This window comes from Anastrepha ludens, chromosome 6 (genome assembly GCF_028408465.1).
Source record: "Anastrepha ludens isolate Willacy chromosome 6, idAnaLude1.1, whole genome shotgun sequence".
NCBI classification, from domain to species: domain Eukaryota; kingdom Metazoa; phylum Arthropoda; class Insecta; order Diptera; family Tephritidae; genus Anastrepha; species Anastrepha ludens.
Genome location: NC_071502.1, coordinates 16,509,284 through 16,529,117, shown reverse-complemented (window position 1 = coordinate 16,529,117; position 19,834 = coordinate 16,509,284).

Below are 19,834 nucleotides of genomic sequence, written 5' to 3'. Positions count from 1 at the left end.
TGGCAATTCATCAAATCAAAAAAGTCTTGCTCAATGGTGCCAAACAATGTTTTTTATAATGGTAAATATGCAAATTCTGCCATAGAATCTGCCAATTTATTTGCTGACTTTTTTTGCTCTAATTTTGAACCCGACCTAGACTCCGATTCTAGTTTGCCCTCTAATAGTTTTTCACCTCTAAATTTTGGGACTTTGTACCTATCTGTTACTGATGTCGTCAAGGGTATTACGAAGCTTAAGTCTACAACGAAAACTGACTCGGATGGCCTTTCGGGCATTTTGCTGAAGAATTGCTTGTGTCTCGCTGAGCCTCTTACAATTATATTCAATAAATCGTTGTCCTCTGGTATTTTTGTTGACGACTGGAAATTTACTTCCATTACGCCTATATTTAAGAGTGGAAATAAAAACGATGTTAGCAATTACAGACCGATTTCGAAGCTTTCGTCTGTCTCAAAACTTTTTGAGATAACAGTAAATGATAAGTTATATTTTGCTGTCAAAGGCCTAATATCTACCAACCAACATGGTTTCGTTGCAAGTCGCTCCACTGTCACTAACTTGTCTATTTTCAATGATTACTGCATTTCAGCCTTCCAGAACAGATCTCAAGTTGATGCAATTTATACAGACTTCTCTAAAGCGTTTGACAAAGTATCGCACCGAATACTCTTGTCGAAGCTTGCATCATTGGGTATACACTCCACTTTTTTGTCTTGGATCAAATCATATTTGTCCAACAGACACTGCGTTGTAGCCGTCGATAATACGACATCCCGTGCATTTATTGCATCCTCCGGTGTCCCACAGGGAAGTATTCTAGGACCCCTCCTCTTTATACTCTTTATTAACGATATTGGTTCTTGCTTTTCATTTGCAGAACACTTGTTGTATGCTGATGATCTTAAAATATTTGCGGTGATTAACAGTGTTAGGGACTCTGAAAAGTTGCAAACCGACTTGCACAATGTCCGGAACTGGTGCTATTTAAACCATCTGTCACTAAATATTAGCAAATGCTTTCACGTAAAGTATGCTAAATCAAACAACACTTTGCATACTTCGTATAATATTGCTGGCTTACCTTTGCAATCCGTTGAGGAAATTAAAGACTTAGGCGTTATTTTCGACTCTAAGCTGAATTTCACCAGCCATGTTAACCACGTCATAAGACGATCATATGCGATGCTAGCATTCGTTCGCCGAAATTGTTCTGCATTTACCAACCCACACACTCTCAAAACATTGTATTGTGCTTTTGTTAGATCAAGATTAGAGTATGCCGCTATTATTTGGAGACCGTACCAAATAGGTCTGTCTAATCGGATTGAGAGAGTGCAGAAAGTCTTTCTTCGTTTTGCGCTCCGATCTTTAAACTTTTCTGAACCTGTACCATCGTACCGCTCTCGATGTTTACTAATTGACTTAAAACCACTTGATAGCAGACGGTCTATTCTATCGTGCTCATTTATTATTCGTATTATTTCTGGATCTATTGATTGTCCTTCCCTCTTAAGTAAAATTCAATTTAATATACCCAATATGAGGCTCCGACAGTACGAAACCTTTAAAATTGGCTTCTCGAGAACCAACTATGGGATGAATGCTCCGATTCCTAGGGCATGTTCAGATTTAAATATGTTTTTCAATTCTTCTGGTGCTGATTTTACATGGCCGTATGGCATCTTAGTCAATCATCTTAAATCGTTCTTTTCTTAGTAACTAATAAACTATTGTACATTAGCTTAATATAGTCTGTAAGAATGTATCCATTCAAAGACAATAAATAAATAAATAAATAAATAAATAAATATATATAAGTATACTTCCCGTGGTTGCTAGGAAAAACAAAGAGCTTCGAGGTTTCGTTAATCCGTGAATTTTTTGAACAGTAGGTTATTGGCCTTCCGCAACTGAGCCTGATTATAGAGGCTGTCGCCTTTGCCTTCAGGCTGGCATGGGAGGCGAGAGAATTTTCTAAAAACCTCGTTCGTTTTGAATAGGCGAAACCACCACCAGGTAAGGTTGACACTTGGGAGGGATAGGTGGTGTTTAGAGGGCCCCTGCCATATCAAGTGAGCCAAATATTTCGGAAGTTGCCGTCAATTGTTCTGGGGATAGGTTTATTTGTAGGTTTTTGAGGATAAGAAGAAGTAAACTGAACAAACTTTATGATTTTGAGAACCATTCAAGGTGGAAAATTATGGTGAAGAGTTTTTCAAGCAAAATATCTACGTTTCTTTTTAACATTTTTGTATATATTTATTTTATAGATCAAAATATATTATTAAAAAAAAAAAACCAAAAAAATTTGTTTGAAAAATTGGCCACAAAGTCTTGCGGTATTTCCGCAAGCATGTCTTTGCAAGCGCGTAGTTCTAGTTGTATTCGTCGCATCGGTTCACGCTAGAGCTTTTTGGAAAGCTCTTTTTACGTGCTAACACGTGTTTGATTAATTGTTGTTTGCTTTCAGTCGTTCGTGAGTTATAGCGTCGCAAACATGGAGCAAAATAAAGAGAAAATACGGCATATTTTACAGTACTACTACGATAAAGGCAAAAATGCATCTCATGATGCCAATAAAATTTGTGCAGTTTATGGACCCGATACAGTTTCCATTTCCACCGCACAACGATGGTTTCAACGTTTTCGTTCTGGTGCAGAGGTGATCGAAGATGCGCCACGGTCCGGAAGGCCTGTCGTCAAAAATTGCGATAAAATCGCTGAATTGATCGAAAGAGACCGGCATAGTAGCAGCCGTAGCATCGGCCAAGAGCTGGGCATGAGTCATCAAACCGTTATAAACCATTTGAAGAAGCTTGGATTCAAAAAGAAGCTCGATGTATGGGTGCCACACGACTTGACGCAAAAAACATTTTTGCCCGTATAGATGCATGCGAATCGCTTCTGAATCGCAACAAAATCGACCCGTTTTTGAAGCGGATGGTGACTGGCGATGAAAAGTGGGTCACTTACGACAACGTGAAGCGCAAACGGTTGTGGTCGAAAAGCGGTGAAGCTGCCGAGACGGTGGCCAAGCCTGGATTGACGGCCAGGAAGGTTCTTCTGTGTGTTTGGTGGGATTGGCTGGGAATCATCCACTATGAGCTGCTCCCCTATGGCCAAACGCTCAATTCGGACCTGTACTGCCAACAACTGGACCGCTTGAATGCAGCACTCATGCAGAAGAGGCCATCTTTGATCAACAGAGGCCGAATTGTCTTCTATCAGGACAACGCCAGGCCACACACATCTTTGGTGATGCGCCAGAAGCTCCGGGAGCTCGGACGGGAGGTTCTTTTGCATCCACCGTATAGTCCGGATCTCGCACCAAGTGATTACCACCTATTTCTGTCCATGGCGAACGAGCTTGGTAGTCGGAAGTTGTCCACAAGAGAGTCCTGTGAAAATTGGCTCTCCGAGTTTTTTGACAATAGGGAAGCGAGCTTCTATAAGAGGGGCATTATGAAGTTGGCATCTCGTTGGGAACTCGTCATCGAACAAAACGGCGCATATTTGACTTAAATCGCATTATTATAACCAATTTTATAAACAATTGAAAATTCAATAAAAATACCGCAAGACTTTTTGGCCAACCTTTATATTTTTTATTTAGGATTTTTGGGCGAAACTTTGTTTTGTGGAAAATATTTTCGAAAGGCACTTCTGCTCTCTCAGAGGTTCTTCTTATGTTTTTTTTATTAGTAGCTAAGACTATTCTCAGCAATCGATTAAAATATATTTTTCAAAAAACACAAAATTATTTGGGGAAAATTATATATTTTTTTATTCAGGATTTCTGGGGAAAAATTTGTTTTGGGTAAAATATTTTCGAAAGGCACATTCAATTTTTGGTTTTGATGTTAAAATGTAAAAAAATAATTGTTTTAGTAATTTTTGACACTCCAGCCTTCTTCACATAGGACCTGTTTTTAGGATTTTTGGGAAAAACTTTTTAATTTTTGTCAGATGTTTTTCTTATTTTTTTATTAATAGCTAAGACTATTCTCAGCAATCTCTGCAAGTTTCAAAATAGAATTCATATACTTTTCTATAATTCCTGGCTTTATTTTTTTTAACTTTAGGATCAAATACAATAACTTTTAAACGAAATTTTTTGAGGTTGGTTTTTATTATAATTTCCTTTAGATTTTTTCAAAATATTTTCAATTTACTTCTTATGCCACTCCAGGCATTTTTATTTTTTTTAATTTTTTCAATGCAGAGCGTTGGATCTTCCAGCAAGTATCCGCTCCAGCCCATAAGGCAAAAACCTCCCAGCAGTAGCTAAAAAACAATATTTCTGGGTTCAGAGAAGTAGAAGATTTTCCGTCTTGAAGTCCAGATGTGAATCCATTGGACTACAGTGTGTGGTTAGAATTTGAGAATATCGAACAACTCACAGAAACTTGAGGAGTCGCAAACAATCTTTGGTTCGAGCAGCGCCGTCAAAATCCATGGAAACCGTGCGAGTTGCAATAGCTGAATGGCTTAATCGTTTGAAGGCTACTATGATACATGCAAATGCAAGGCAAATGGTGACCATTTCGAATGAAAATACATTTTTTTTTAATATTTACATGATTAAATTTAACTAACTTCATTGAAAAAGGTATTATAATTTCATGTCTACAATGGACTTGACTTGTAACAGAACTTATGGCAGGACTAAGTAGGGTGATTAATTTTGCGCCACTTACTCTATGCAAGGAAGACAAGAAATAACCACCAGATTGCGGAACTGATACGGGGAATCAGATGTTGTGAAATTTCTTAAGTTGCACAGAGTCAGAAGGGCATGACATGTTACATGCCGGAGGGCGAGAGGTATAGAAAAAATTACATGGTATGGGGTTAAGTGAATAACGGCCCAGACTGAGGTAGAGGGGTGAAATAGGAGAAGTCCTTCTAACTCTGTGCAACTTAAGAAATTTCACAACATATTAAAATTCGGTTGAACTCCCGAAAATGGGAGTTATAAACTGGGAGGCGAGAACAAGTAAGTGTCAAGCATGCATTGCAAGCATATTCGGGCTCATCACAGGGCTCACCAGGAGCAGTAGTGCCCAATGTTAATGATAGTTAATTGGGTGAGACGCTACCAAGAAATAGCTGTCCATTTAGTATAGATAGTTCTAGAAATATTTTCGTTTTTTTTTTTCTTATAAAAGTCAGCTTGAATATGAAGTGTGATTTTTCATGCTAAAAACTTAGGGCATAAATATTATTTGATTGCCATATACAGTTTTCGGTAGTCTTAAAATATACCCTACAATACCCTATGCCATCATTCAACCAAGTAACAGCGTGGGATCACCACCCTTTTTTATATCTAATTTACTCCAGACACATATTTCTTCCTGCATCCAACCCGATTCAGGCGAGTTATTAACTTAACTTCCGTTCGAAATGGGCTTCGACAACGAAATTAATATTGAGGTCCTTCAACTCAAATCCTATTTTAGCAATCACGCACAGCCTCACGCGCACATTCACCTACTCGCATATGCGAATACACAAATTTACACGCAAATTGAATAAATTTCCGCACCAATAATTTTTTGCACATTCTTCTATCAATTTATTTTCTCTTACTCTTTGCAGATATTTTCATTTCGGACGTGCTCGAAAATAGTACTCGAAAATAGCATCGGTTGTGTGATCCTTATGAGTGTGGCAACGACAACAAACACAGTCAATCTACCGGTAGATGTGTTCCAAAAAAGAAAAACACAAACAAACCAGCAGTAAGCAAACATACAAATTAATGTTGTGCACGTGTGTGTGTGTGTGTCTAAGTGGTAATATTTGTGTGCATATGTGTTTGTAAGCCATTTGCTAAGCTACAGTTTGTACAGAATTCATTTTTATGCTAGTCAACACCGACTGATTTCTCATTTTCTTCACTTTTTTTCGGGTAAGTTCAGTACGTGATTATATTTTTAGCTTAATAGTAAAAAGAAGAAGAAGAAGAGAGAAAAAAAAAACGAATGATATAATGGGAAAATACATTCATGAGCATACAGAAATACACATACATACATATAAAGTTAATGAAAAGTGAAAGAGCGGGGGGCAAAAGGGCTGCATGCAATTTTAATGACCCATTTTCATCATCTAAGTCGTTTGTGTGCTAAGCACTCATACATACACATGTGGGTAGAAGAGGGGCGAAGTGAATACGTTTGTGGATTTGTGAAGTATTACATAAACTCTCAAAAGTATGCTACACATTTTTTGTGGGTAATTTTTGTGTGTGGCGTCGAGAAGCAAAGAAAATTCCGGCAATGCTTGGGCAATAGGGTCGATAAAGAGTAAGGCAAAAAATCAACAAGGCATTCATTTTAAAGTTATTTGCTAAGCAATTTATTGAGGAATATTAGGTAATTTCTGATGACTGATATTGAAAGATAAATTTCGTGTAATAGTAAAAAGAAAATGGTGAAATATTATGTCTATGTAATTAATAAAAAAATATATAAAATAAAAAAATATATATTAGTTACGATCTAAAGAGATTTCATTAGCGTTCATAGATCTAAATATATTCGACTGTACGAAAAAAAGAATTTGACGCCGAAATCTCGCTTAATCGACGTTCTCAACTTGTTGAGCTTTGTCCTCCGACTACGTGGAAAGTTTTACGTAAGGAGCTTAGCTTAAGTGCTTATAAAATACAGCTCGTGCAATAATTGAGCCAAATGATCATCGCTTTAGTTGCAGTTTTGCTTTTGCATTGGGCTCATTTAGAAATATTATTCCGAATTATTGGAAAAAGTAGTGAATAATTGGACTCGTAGCCACGGCGGGCATATGCCGGATATCATAGCAAGAATTAAACCACTTGAAATTATCTAGCAGATTATGAAAACTCATTCACTTCAACAATATTTCTGATTTTATATCATTTCAAGTTCTCAAGCTCTTAAAAACGCACCTGATATGTATGTAGGCACTCAAACTGTGAAATTCGTTGAAAATCATTTTCTGCTTGATTTTTTATGATATATATTAATTGGATTCATATAATCAGCCATAAGCCTTAGATTGACACTTTTTCCAAAAAAAGAAGCTAAACTTTTAAAATCCGAGTGATTTTAACTTTGAACTGATTGCCATGCTTACGGGAAGTTATATTAAACTTACAATTCTTACGAGTTTCAGCACTTGACGGTCTAGTAAATACCCATTACCCACCGCTAACCACTATATGCAACTCCCTTTGGGATTACTAATAATAAACTACACGGAATTTACAGTATTCTCTGCAATTTCTAAGATTAGCATTCAAAGTTTTGTCTTTGAAGTGCCCAATTTGTCTGTGCTAATTAAAAATCTGAAGTGGTTTGTCTTGTAATACCTGCAGTTCAACTACAACAAATGTAGCTTGCAAGTTCGAGTACGAGGGGGTTGCAGTACGAATATTAGTCGTTTTTCTATTTCTATTTTATTTAAAAACATTTAAATTTTTCTTTTTAATACAATTTTTCTTATTGTTTCTCAAATTTAGTTAATATTTTTTATTTTTATAAACTAAAAAAAATTAAAAAATTAAACGAAAAATTTATTTTATGTATAAACATTTTTTTAATTTAAATTTATTAAATAATTAAATTTATTTTAATTATTTTAAAATTTTTTTTTAATTAAAAAATTTTAAAAAATTAAATTAAATGAAATAGTTTCATTTTTAAAATTTTTAATTAAATTTATTTTATATTTTTTATTTTCATTTAATTTTTTTTTAATTTAGTTTATATATTTTCTTTTAATTTAAATTGTTTTAATATTTTTTTATAAAATAAATATAGTAAATAAATTTAATAAAATTTTTTATAAATAAAATTAACTTTTTAGGTATATTTTTTAAATTTTTTAAGTTTCAAATTTGTTTTCGAATGTTTTTCTAACGAAAATTTATTTTATATTTTTTATTTTATTTTTCATTTTTTTTCAGTTTAGGAAAACTTTAATAATATTTTAAATTTTAAGATTGTTTAGTTAAAATTTTAATAAAATAAAAACTAAATCTAATAAAAGTTTTTTATGAATAAAATGATTTTTTTACTTTTATTTTTTAAATTTTTTATTTTTCAAATTTGTTCTTTAATTTTTTTGTAAATAAAACTTATTTTATATGTTTGATTTAATTTTTTAGTTTTTTCTCAGTTTAAGAAAATTTTAACACAATAAAATTTTTTAATAACATTTTCTTATATATTTGAAATTTTTTGTTTTTAATTTTAATTTTAAAATTTAAAAATGCTTACTTAAATTGTTTGCAATTTTGGATATTTAATTTGTGTTTACCTTTTATATTTTTTCAGCAAAATTTTTATTTTTTTGTAAATAAAATTTATTTTATATTTGTGATTTTTATTCTTTAATTTGTTTTAGCTAAAATTGGTTGCCTTTGTAAATTTGTTTTATAAATAAAGTTTTCTCCATTTATTTTAATTTTACTTTTTTTACTAAAAAACGTTGTTTATATTGTTTTAAATTTTTTTTTACTTTAAATAAAAAAAAAAATGTTTACATATATATATATATATATTAGGGCGGGTCGATTTAAAAATCGCTTATTGCTCTGAGAAAATCGTATTCTAGGGATCAAAATAAGAAACTTTGCCGAAGGAACCATACCTCTAAAACGAATTCTGATGCCCCCCAATTTGGGCCGAACTTTTGGGTAGGGGCAAATTTTGAAAAATCCCACTTTGACCCATTTAGAGTGCTCCAATCGAGTCCAAATGTATGACCGACCCCCACTAACTTTGGACGGCCGATCCACCCATGCCAGTGGCACACCCCCTGGAACTCCCCTGGGGGGTTTCCCATACAATCATTTCAAAATATCACCATTTTTGGCCGTTACATGAGAAAAGAAACTAAAAAGTTCGACCCAAATTGGGGGACATCAGAATTCGTTTTAGAGGTATGGTTCCTTCGGCAAAGTTTCTTATTTTGATCCCTAGAATATGATTTTCACAGAGCAATGGGCGATCTTTTTGCCTCCCCACAAATCGACCCGGCCTAATATTTATATACATATATAGATATACTTTTTAATAAATAAAATATATTTTTTATTTCGAACTACTCATTTTTTTCGGCTTAGAAGTTTTTTTAGTTTTCTTATAAATAAAAAAAATTGTGTATTTTGGATTTTTAATTTTTTTTTTTAGTTCAAATTTTCTTCTTTTGATTTTACTTGTTTAACTAGAAAACATTTTTTATATTTTTTTTTAAGTTTTTTGTAAATAAAATACATTTCTTATTTCCGATTATTTAGCTTTTTTTAGTTTACAACTTTTTTGTTTAGTTTTCGTATAAATAAAAAAATGGTGTAGTTTGGACATTTAGTTTTCAATTTTGTTTTTTAGTTTAAATTTTCTTCTTCCTCATTTAGTGTGATCTTACTTTTTTTTAACTAAGAAACGTTTTTTATATTATTTTTTAAATTTTCTTAGTTTAAATAAAAAAAAAAAGTTTTTTTTACTGTTTTAAAAATAAAATATATTTTTTATTTCGGATTATTAGTTTTTTTTAGTTTAGAACTTTTTTATATTGTAGTTTTCCTATAAATATTGTATGTATTTTGGAATTTTAGTTTTTAATTTTTTGTTTTTTTTAGTTTAAATTTGATTCTTAATAATTTTTATAAATACATTTTTTATGTATTTAAATTTTACTTTTTAAATTTAAAAATCTTTTCCATATTTTTTTTTTTTTTTTTAATTTTCTATTATTTTATTCTTTGCGGCGATTGAGTGCGCCGATGCATTTAGCTTTTCTTATAATTTGATAAAATATTTGTAGTAAAGCAAACCCAAGTGCGTTTACCTGCAAAAGCTGCTTTTACGGGTCGAACTAAGCCCACCATCTAGCCGTAGGTACGCGATCTATACAAAGAATTCACATCATCATCATCTTTCGGTAGTAAAGCTCTTTGTGAGCTTTGGCATGCTGCACGTGGGATATCGATACATCTCAATTAATTCTATATCCCAAGTTTATTGATGTCCTCCTCCAGTTCGTTGACATTACTTGTTCTCGGTCTTGCTCTTGTTTTATTTTTGCAATTTTTTTCTGTGCCCTCGTACCGTCCACTCTTGTTATATGACCCAGCCCTCTTAACCGGTGCGCTTCGATGAGACGTATAACATTTTCACTATTTATAAGCTGGTCTAGCTCGTTCCACCTTATATGCCACCAGCAGTGATCGCTGATTGCACCAACAATCTTTCTGAGTATTTTTTATTATTTGCTTTATCTGCTCCAATTAGCGTCCACTATTCAGGTCCATAGTTTATATAAGGCTGGTCTAATGATGGTTTTGTACAGAATCAATTTGCATTGTCTTTTGAGTGATTTTGCTGAAAATTGTTGTGCCATCGGCGAAGGCAAATAATTTTGTAAAACCTTATTTAGTTTCTAACGCATGGGAAAAATTTACAAACTGTTTTCATCTGAGCGGGTTTTTTGGCAATTTTTTATGAGTTTTCTGCGAAGCCACTGGTACATAACACACCAAAATATAAACAATTTATTTTCAACGATATCCCAAAAAATGATTTTTTCCAACATTTAGATCAACGTTGCGTGACCAATAGATTGCAGTGGTGTGGCAAACATCACACCGTTAATCGGCTATAAGTGATTTTTAAGCAATCAGCTGATTTGCTTACGTCACTGGGGTAATGTCAGTGGTTTGCTTACGAGTATGAAAGAACTGAGATTGTGTTTGTGATATACGGAAAAACTGAATGCATTTTACTTCGTTTCTGTCTGAACAACGACCGATTGGACGAGTGTGGGAATATGCAGGAAACGAGCGGGCAGAATTCTGCTGCCGCATCTCCGGTGACGTGGCAACCGAAGTCACTCTCACAATTTTGCTTCGGATGGCTAAATCTGGTAATTTAACATACTTGGCTTAGACGAAAATCCACTTGTGCTATGCAGTCTTGCCAGGTTGGTCTGCTTAAAACACATTTTAGTGATGCTCCATACTTTGACATGAGAACAGCAGACTGACTTTAGAACATTTTAAAAATATTGAAAACATCACTAAAAATTTGAGCGCTTTACAAAATCTTTAATACAAGAAAAAAAGATATACAAACAAAAAAAAAAAATATTTTATCCCATTGATAACGCGCCTTAAAATATGCTACGTAGTAATTACACGCACTGCTTTCAGGGATTTAATTTTTATTTTCCCTTTATTTTTCTTGTTGTTCTAATTGGAAGGCGTTTTCTCATTGCTCGGAGAGATTTAAACTGCGCATGAAATTAATCGGTACATATGCACATAAATAAGTTTCCTTTGTGGCACACAGGCAGCGCGGAAATATATGTATACAAATACGTGTAGGGGTATGTAAGTATAAGTAAGAATATAGACACCTGTGTGCACAATAATAGCAGCGCAACATTCGGCAAGTTTTGAGTATTTATTAATTCTTATTAATTAATCTAATTTTTTAATTAATTTTATAAATTTTTTTTTAATTTTTTTTATAAAAATACAGTTAATACTACAATGAAAATCATATAATTTAAAGCTGCAAGCTCCTTATCTCGTGTGGAGCGCGAATTTTGGTCACGTTTGCGCAGCTTGTGAAGAAACTTGACTGAGCTTTTGTAACCTGTCTTTACCTTTCGCTTCGCCTGATTTTATCTTTCAGCAAACAGGCGGAGTGTCATTAGATTTAGTTTTCGGGTTAGCGAGCTTCGGATCAGTTGTGAGCTTTACAATCTGGTCCGTGATCACTGCGGATACCCCAGAGATATCCCGTTGTTGTTGTTGTAGCAGTAACTTTGCCCTGTCAGTGTAATGTAATCACCGGTCGTCTTCGTCTAGGTCATCTAACGGTAGGCCCAGGAAACTAGCTGCTCCGACAGGTTGGGTCCAGAGGGAGAAGGGTGTTACGTGAATGGGTTTGATGGGACATGTGAAAAGGTGGTTAGTGTCGTGCAGGGTGTCTTTACATGCCAGACATATGTTTAGTATGTCGGGGTCGATTCTGAACGAACGTAATTGTGCCAAGGTTACGCGGGACTCTCGGGGAAGTTGGAGCCCTTCGTCTGCGATAGGTGGTGGTTGGACTCCGATAACGGCATTCGGGGGTCGGGAGCTTAGGAAGGTGGTAATGGTCTCTCGATGAACGTCGTTTATGGTCCGGCCGTACACTGTCCGATCCAGTAGTTGTTTGTCTGTTTTGTCTTGGATCTCGTCCGCGTAATTGAGGAAGTACCTTCTGACGTGCCTGGGAGGTGGCTCGCGCTCAAGCAGATGTCTGAAGGGGTGAGGCCTAGGGTAACACCCTAGCAGAAACTGCTTGTTGAACAGTTTGTTATGCGCCTTCACAGCCAGCATATGGGCGGAAAAGAAAAGTTGCATTTTATACCTGCTGTCAGGTTTGCACACTGCCGCCCCACTGGCACCAGATGCAGACAAGGTAGCCACTCTCTATGAGACAGATGCTCCTGGATTTTTCCGGAGCTTCCGATTTCAGAGAATGGACGAACTTGTATCTATCTTTGTCTGGCATCTCCAGGCTAGCCTATCCAACATGAGCGACCCTGCTGGAGTACCAAAATATTTCATTGGCACAGCCGAGCACTTCGTAGACGCGCGCAAGCCCAACCACCACGTTAAGGTTCAGGCGCGATGAAGTGAGTTTCAAGCTTTGTATAAATAAAAAAAAAAACCAAAAAATGTTTCAGAAAATTTCAAACTTCTTAGACAAAATTCTGATACGCAGTATTTTAGTTTATTGAAGTTTGATAAAGTGCAAGTTTGAAGTGGCTCAAAACTCGCTTTGATTTTTGAATTTTGGTTTTTTTTTTGCTGAATTCTGCATTTTCTCCATTTTTACATAAAAAAATTTCGCGCATGGAATGAATTAAAATATCAAAAATAAACAAAAATTTTTATAAAAAAAATTTAAATTTTTTAAAATCTTTTATATACAAAGTTTGAGCTTTTTAATTTTTTTTTGTAAAAAAATAACCAAAACAAAACACTAAAAAATAAAAAATTCAGAACTTTAGTATATGGCGCGCTGCTATTATTGTGAACACAGATCAATTATATTATATATATTTATATGCATTTGCAAGTTGCCTAGCAACAGTAATGAGGCTAGGCATCTGATTACAAGCAATCGACTTTACATTCATACACACAAACACATGCAGGGATGTCTGCATATCCGTTTTGTTTATATGACAAGTAAATGAATGTGATTTTGATTTCCTTTGACTCCGACTGCGCACACACACGACTACATACACGCACGCATCCGGTTGCTTTATGAAATGTTTAAGCCAATGAGCCGTGAAAATGAAGACTCAACGACGTAGCTGGCGGGTTAAAGCAAACGAGTACAAGAAAATAAGAAACAAAAGTTTAATAAATTCGTAGACGCGTATAATGAAATCAGCGTTCGTCTTATTGTGGTGAATTAAGGCAGTGGGGGCACATTGTATAAGTGTATTCCCAGGTGAAGCTGTAAATTGAGCTATAATATTAAAGTTGATATATGAAAGCACACAGTTTGTTGAGGAAGTGTTTTGACATCTACTCATCTAGTGAAATTCGGGCAAATTGCTTAAGGAAATGTGCATCTTTTATGGGGTTCTTTCGATATTTAGTGTTATTTGATTAGTATATGATAAATAAATAATAAATATCATAGTCAATAGTAGAAAATAAAGTTATTCCGTTTAAAAATAACCCAAAAGAAGAAAGCGAAAAGAAGAAGTTAAATATTTTACAAAATGAAATACAAGGTGAAGTCCAAAATAAACAAACTGGCGTCGTAAAAAGGTTTTTGATGGCGCCATCTTTTTAATGAGTTAATGAATTGGAAGTTACATCTCTAGCCGACCTCCAGTGAAAGTTTGATGACATTCGGTTAAGTGGAAGCGAAGTTATTGAGTCTAAAGTGTCAGCGGGTTGTGTCATCGGTACAAAAATGAGTTTCGAACAAAGAGCTAATATCAAATTTTGTTTTAAAATCCATAAAAAGTTTACCGAAACATTTGAATTGATGAAAAAAATTTATGGCGCCGATTGTCTATCTCGTGCCAGAGTTCATGAGTGGCTTACACGATTCAGAGATGGTTGTGAGGACATAAATGACAATGAACATAAGGGCCACCCAAAATCAGTAACCACCGAAAACTCTATCGAAATTGTTCGTAAATTTATCAAAAATTAACAGAATTTTTTGTTTTTGTTTTAATTTTAATTTTTTATTGCAACTAGTTCATAAATATTTACAAATGACTAACAAGCAACTTAATTATGATAACATTACACAATTTTCACTCTACATGACATAAAGCATTTCTATGGAGGTATGAGATCGCTAGGTTTAGTGCGTCTGAGCCTTCGTATTAATCCGTTGGTTTCAATTAAATTAAGTGCTTCTTCATTGATGTGGTTTATTAGTCTTTTTTTATGGGCAACTGCAATCTTTGCGATTTCAGTGTTGACGGAGTTTATTTTAAGGTCGCGCTCAATGTCGGAACTTCTGCAGTACCATGGTGCTTTGACAATGCACCTGAGGACCTTATTTTGGAAGTGTTGGATGTTTGTAATGTGGCTGTCGATTCGTTTTCAGTTTTACCAACTGCAATCAAGGCGGTGTCATCTGCAAACGTTGCTGTGACGTAATCAGGATCAGACGGTAGGTCATGTGTGAAGATAAGGTACAGCAGAGGCCCAAGAACGCTGCCTTGAGGTACTCCTGCATTTGTCGAATACTTAAATAATCATCATCTTGCTTAACTCGAAAATAGCGATCTGATAAGTACGACTCCAAGATTTCGTAGTATTGCTTAGGAAGTATAAATTTTAGTTTAAAAAGCAAACCTGTGTGACAAACTTTATCGAATGCCTTTGCCACATCGAGGAATACGCCCGAACATATTTTTTTATTTTCGAGTGCTTTTTCTATTTCGTGCGTGATCCTCTGTACCTGGTCGATTGTAGAATGTTTACTTCGAAAACCAAACTGATGTGCTAAAATTCTTTTTTTTTCGTTAACAGAAATCATCGTTGAAATTCATGGAATCGGAGTTTAATATATCCAAAATATCGATTTATCGCATTTTAACTGATCATTTGGGCTTATGAAAGGTCTGTGTCCGCACAAGTTAACTGAGAACCAAAAATTGCTCTAAATTCAACATTCGAAAGGCCTCATTAAAGAGGCGAGAAAAGACGAGAACTTCCTTTACAACATTGCGACTGGTGATTAAACGTGGTGTTTCCAACACGAACCTGAAACTAAGCGACAAAGGGCCTACTGGAATGCCCCAGATGAGCCACCACCCAAAAAATCGCGTTTGTAGAAGTCAAAATTCAACTCGATGCTCTTTTGTTTTTACGATTTTAAAGGAATTGTCCACAAGGAGTTCGAGTCAATGGGCCAAACCGCCAGTGCAATTTTCTATCTCCGCGTTTTGAAGCGTTTGTTGCATCGCATTCGTCGAATTCGTCTTGAATACCGCTAAGAAGGAAGATGGCGCTTATTGCATGATAATGCAACATCTCATCGATCCACTTTTGTGACTCATTTTGTAACTAAAGGGTGTTTTTTTAGAGGTTAGGTTTTCAAGATGAAATAAAACGTATATAATTTAATGTTATGGCCAAGAATTTAGCTTAATTATAAAGATAAGGGTTTGCCATTATGTTTTAAAAATGATTTCGGGCAAGTGGCCGCCGCGGCTGGCTCGAATAAATTCCAGCCGAGAGGCCCAATTTTCGACGACTTTTTGCAGCAATTGGGGCCGTATGTCAGCAATAACGCGCCCAATATTCTCTTCCAAGACGTCTCGGGCTTATAAGCGTAGACAAGCGACTTCACATAGCCCCACAAGAAATAGTCCAGCGGTGTTATATCGCACGATCTTGGAGGCCACGCCACAGGTCCACGGCGCGAGATAATGCGCTCACCAAAAGTTTCCTTCAATAAATCGATTGTTGCGTTGGCTGTATGGCATGTAGCGCCGTATTGTTGGAACCAAAGGTCGTCCACATCAACATCGTCCAATTCAGGCACGAACCAGTCATTAATCATGGCTCTATAGCGCTCTCCATTGACTGTAACATTATGGCCGGCTTCATTTTTAAAGAAATATGGACCAATGATTCCCTCTGCCCATAGAGCACACCAAACAGTGACTTTTTGAGGATGTAACGGCGTCTCAGCAATGGCTTGTGGATTATGTTCACTCCAAATGCGACAATTTTGCTTATTGACATACCCATTCAACCAAAAGTGAGCTTCATCGCTGAACAAAATTTTCTTCGATGCGTCGCGCGAACCGAACCATTATTTTCGTAATAAATTTGCACGATTTGCAAACGTTGTTCAGGTGTAAGTCTATTCATTATGAAATGGCAAACCAAACTGAGTATAAATCAAGTGACAGCTGTCAAAAAGACCATCTACGAAAAAAGTAGTGCCAACTTGAAAACCTAACCTCTAAAAAAAAAACACCCTTTAGAAATCGCATTTTAACCATCAATCACTCACCGTATTCACCTGATATGGCCCCCTGTGACTTCTACCTATTCAGAAAACTGCATTTGGCCATGAAAGGAAAACGTTTTGCGTCCGTAGAGGCCATCCCAAAAGACTTGTACCGGCATCCTGAAGGACATTCGGGTCAATGACCTAAAATACTCTTTCGAAAAGCTTTTAGATCGCGCAAAACAGTGCATCGAGACCAGAGGGGACTATTTCGAATAAATCAACTCAAAGTTATCAAAACAAAGCTGCTGTAGTTTTTATTTTAGCTCAGTCTTGGTTATTTTGAATTTCACCTTGTAAATAATTTAAGCAGGCTGTTAATTTTTTGATCTACGACGCTTTCTAAGGTTCAAAATGATGAACAAGTTTATTCATTTTGCTAAGTGCAAGGCAGTTACAGAGTAGGTGTTCCAGAGTTCCTCTCGTTCTGCACTAGCTTCTGTTTGGCCCCGCATATTAGGGAGTGAGGCAGTGTCCCGCCAGTATCCCCACTACAAGTTAACACCATTTAATGGGAAGAGATAAAAACTAGTTTGTAGCGCTGACATTGTGCCTGCGTGGCATGATTTTCGCGTTCCTGCATGAGCTGCTTCTTTCCCATATTTAATTAACTTTAGGAATTTAGCCGCTGAGGTATTACCAAAATGACTGCTATACACTGTAACATTACGCGCACACCTATTGTAAAACCCTATGCAAGCAAGCGCTTTCAAATATACATTAACATGAAATCAAGAAACGAACCGCTTGTCAGTCATCCAGCAACAAAATTAAAATACTCACCGGAAAGCCTCAAAATTATATTCTTTATTATTCTTTATTTATTGCTTTGTTTGCCTACAATTAATTTATGCACAGCAAATTGAAAAGGATGCGCTGTCAGCCGTACCTTCACTTTATTAAAAAAATATTGTGCTTCAAAGCCTGTCCTCCTACATATTTGTACATCTGTGTTCACCATAATAGCAGCGCGTTTTATTGCAAAGTTTTGACTTTATTTTGTATTTATTTTTTTTAATTTTTTTCAATTTTTTTTCTATAAATATAAGTTCATACTACAACAAAAATCATATATGTTAAGCTTTCAAACTTTGTACAAAATGTTAAAAAACTCAACAAATCATCATCAAAACCTTAAACTTTTTAGTCAAAATTTTTTGGAAAGTCAATTTTATAACAAATGAAATTCTGATTAATAAAATGCAAATCTTAAGTGACTCATAAATTGCGTTGATTTTTAAACTTTTTTGCAAGCGTTTCTGGGCACTTTTTCCATACAAGGAAATATCGAGCATTTGCTTGTTTAATTTTGCCTGAACCTTAAACACAGATTGCTTTCAAAGCTTTCGGTTGGGGAATAAGTGCGCAGCGTTTTCATAAAGGGTTTTCCAATAACAAGTGTTAGATTAGATTAGATTTGTGGGGGGCTGGACAAGTCCAAGCACTCAGTCAGTAGACTATTGTACTACACCCGGATAGATTTAAGTAGAAAGCATAGAGATAGAAAAAATAAAATATGGGTGGTAAGACGGTTAAATTAGTTTGAAGGCACTCTTGCACAAATCTCTTGGATTCATTGATGAATTTTAAGAGATCCGGAAGAGGAAGAGTATGAACTTTACCCATACTCAGTGCAGCGCAACCCAATATCCTAAGTCTGATTTTGGAAAACGCAGGACAGCTACAGAGAAAATGCTCTGGAGTGTCGTCATCTTCATGACAGGATAGGCATATCGGGCTGTCCACGATCCCCCTGGTAGCCATATGCTGACCACAGACGTTGTGCCCTGTGATTACACCCACCAGCATTCTCAGGGCCTTTCTGCTGAGTTTTAGAAGAAAAGTCGCTATTTTTTTGTTTGGTTCTTTAACAAAGCACTTGGAAACTCTGCACGAGTTCAACTCAGACCAACGACCTCTGTGGGTAGACCTCATGAAGTCCTCAATCCATATTATAACAGGTGTTACAGGTCAATGGATTGCGCTATCGACAGATGATTAGCGATTTTTTATGGCCGGAGTTGGATGTTATTGATCTGGACAACGTTTATTTTCAATAAGACGGCGCTACGTGGCACACAAGCAACGAAACCATTGATCTTATACTGGAAAAGTTTTCGGACCGTGTTTTCTCTCGAAGAGGTGATCATAATTGGCCACCGATATCTAGTGATTTAACACCTTGTGAGTTTTTGCTTTGAGGCCACGTGAAAGAGAAGATATACGCAAACAGCCCAGGGCCGATTCAAGACCACAGAGATGGAATTCGTGAGGCTATCGAGGACATAGGGCAGCCGCCGCTTTGTAATTCGGTTATGGAAAATTTCATTAGTTGTGTCAGTTAGTTTGTGTTTTACAGCTACCTTTATCAGACTACCCAGTAATTCACAGTCGACCACAAACGCAATCGTGTAACAACTTCACAGGAAGGTTTGCCGTTGTTTAATCGCAATATGGAGGAGTTTTTGCGCTATTTTGTAACCGTGGACAAAACATGTTTCCATCACCACACACCAGAGACCAAACAACAGTCGAAACAGTGGGTTTCTAAGGGTGAATCGGCTTAATAAGCACACGAAATTTAGTTTTTTCCATTTTCTCCTCAAATTACTGGGTAGTCTGGTAAAGGTAGCTGTAAAACACAAACTAACTGACGCAGCACGTTCAAATTTTGACAGGAGTCAACTGACAGATGCCCGTTGACAGGAGCAGTATTTCTTTTTCAGTAAAGAGGTCAGAAATACAAAAAGTCACGGACTTATTGACCGCCCTCATATATTAAAACATGAAAAATAAAAACTTAAGGAATTTGAAAACTTCCTGAAGTTATTTCACTTTGAATACTTTATACCCAAACACTCCAAACATTGATTATATCTCAAAATTATTAAATTTTTTTGAATTTGCCGATTTACTTTTATTATACCCAATCCTTTTTGAAGGTCAATTAAGAAAAACAGAAAATAAACCCATGTCCCAATTACAGGCGATTTTTTTTTTGAAATCTGATAAAGAATTTTGATGAAAATTTAACGAATTTGTATCAATTTTTTATAAAGTTTAAAACTTGGATCAACATGGGCTTTGTTAATTTTTATTCTGCTGATTACTCCTGTGAAGAAAGAGCCTGTCGTAAAATAGCCAGAGGACGAAGTACCTGTAAGGATGCTCTCGCTCAAACATTTCACGTATTACTGCAACCTTTACAGGTCACTGGAGGGTAAGGGATAATGCAGTCAGACTCAAACCTCCTTTCGATCCTATCTGTAGAAGTTGTG